This window comes from Helianthus annuus, chromosome 15 (assembly GCF_002127325.2).
Source record: "Helianthus annuus cultivar XRQ/B chromosome 15, HanXRQr2.0-SUNRISE, whole genome shotgun sequence".
NCBI lineage: Eukaryota > Viridiplantae > Streptophyta > Magnoliopsida > Asterales > Asteraceae > Helianthus > Helianthus annuus.
The window spans coordinates 44,101,748-44,104,019 of record NC_035447.2 but is presented as its reverse complement, the minus strand read 5'-3'; the positions used below and the strand labels follow the sequence as shown (position 1 = coordinate 44,104,019).

Below are 2,272 nucleotides of genomic sequence, written 5' to 3'. Positions count from 1 at the left end.
CTACTACAATAACTAAGATAATCTCTTAAACAAGTGCAAAAGTGCGAAAATAATCAAAGGTTATACTAATACACGAGTCGGATCCAAGTGATTCATCTTGTCTATCTGTTTCATTTTATTTTTATTTTTCAGCATTTAGTTAGTTTTTATTTTCTTAGTTTAAAAACATTTTTCTCACTTTTTGATTTGATTAGACGTTGAGGATAAACCGGTATTAAAAGCTCTTGTGTCCTTGGACGACCTCGGTATCTTACCAACACTATACTACGTCCACGATGGGTGCACTTGCCCATATGTGTGTTTAGTGTTAGTGAATATCGTGTTTTATAAATTTAAAACTTGGCTAAAGGTGTAAAAAGGGCTTAATTATATATCTAAATTATATACACACCAACACACATCAAGTTTTTGGCGCCGTTGCCGGGGACACAATGATTTTAAGAAAGTTAGGAATCGACGGCCTAATCATATTTTTATTTTTCTTTTTAATTTTTAGGATTTTTCTTAGTTTCTCAGCTTCTGCAGAGCTCAGTACGGGCCGTGCCTGGTCGGACACGGGCCGTGCCCAGCGTCGTTACTAGCAGTTTTTAGTTTTCCAAGTTACAGAAGGCTGACCACGGGGCCGTGTCGGTGCAACACGGGGCCGTGTCCAACTTCCAGTAACTGGGGTCTGGAAAATATTAACTGAAACTCCGACCACGGGCCGTGTTCGCTGAACACGGGGCCGTGGTGAACCGTCTGACCAGCATTCTTTTCTGTTTTTATTGCAGGACTTGGAACCCGACGTCAACCTTACGTAGTGTATGAGCTCCAGTTCCAATAAGGACATAAAAGAACCACTAGAAGAACCCGAACGCTTTCTCAGAAAAAGGTTAAAAGCTAAAAACCAAGAGAAGGTTTCGGGAGATCCACCTCCAATGGCGGACCAACGTACCCTTATGGATTATCTACGACCTACCGTAGGTAACCTAGGCGCCGCTATTAATGCTCCGAATGTCGAAGCTAATAACTTCGAACTTCGGCCGCATTTGATACAAATGCTCCAAAACTCCGCAACCTTCCACGGGCTTGCGGACGAGGATCCCCATCTACATATCACCAATTTCTTAGAAATATGTGATACCTTTCGGATCAACGGAGCATCAAATGACGCCATCCGCCTCCGTATGTTTCCTTTCTCACTGAAAGACCGAGCGAAAGCTTGGCTCAACGCCCTCCCAGCTGGATCGGTAAACACCTGGGATGAACTAGCCCAAAAATTTCTATATAAGTATTTCCCTCCCACTAAAACTGCTAAATTAATGACTGAAATTAATACATATTCACAAGAGGACGGGGAATCCTTATATGAAACTTGGGAAAGGTTCAAGGAGTTATTACGCAAGTGTCCGCATCACGGCCTTGCGATATGGCAACAAGTATCCACTTTCTATAATGGATTGTTGCCACACACAAGGCAGACACTTGATTCTAGCTCCGGGGGACTTTTAGGTAATCGACGCCCACACGAAATATATAATCAAATTGAGGAAATTGCTCAAACCAATTTTCAATGGCACACCCCCCGGGGGAATAAATCTATTGCCCTGGGCGCCCATAAGGTCGATGAAAGCACTTCTTTACAAGCCCAAATTGAGGCCCTTTCTTCAAAGATAAAAAAATTGGAAATGACAAAAAAAGTCTCGGTTATGGCTTGTGAAGGGTGTGGTGGGTCACATGAAAATTGGAGTTGTATGAAAGAAACAGACGATCAACAAGAAATGGTAAACTACATTAATAATAGACCTAGGCCGTCGGGTCCCCCAACGGGAACTTACAACCAAGGATGGCGAAACCACCCAAACCTTGGTTGGAGGGAACCCGGCAATAGTAGTAACCAACAAACTCAACGAACAAACTTTCAACAACCAAGAAATGAGTCACAAAATTTCACTCAACAAAGTGGACGAGAAAGGCTCGAAGATACTATATCTCGCCTCATCTCCGACACTGAAAAGAAAAACTCGGAAAGATTTCTACAATTAGAATCAAATTTTAGAAATCAACAAGCTAGCATTCAAAACATAGAAAAACAATTAAATCAAATAGCTCAAAATTTTGCCGAGAGACCGCAAGGCGCCTTACCTAGCAATACCGAAACAAACCCAAAAGCGCAAGTTCACCTCATCACGCTACGAAACCGCACCGTAGGGCCTGCAGAAGCGCCACCACCAACAGAAGAAACAGTACCCACACCTCTGCAGGAGAAGAACTCCCCTCCGTCACCAGAGCC

The 2,272-nt window shown here is 42.9% G+C and overlaps 1 non-coding gene across 1 annotated transcript; it reads right to left on the bottom strand.

The window, feature by feature from the left end:
- Positions 1-1,295: 1,295 nt before the first annotated feature.
- On the bottom strand, positions 1,296-1,402 carry LOC118487710. The gene has a single exon (XR_004882653.1). It is a non-coding gene; the product is annotated as a small nucleolar RNA R71 (small nucleolar RNA).
- Between the last annotated feature and the right edge of the window lie 870 nt (positions 1,403-2,272).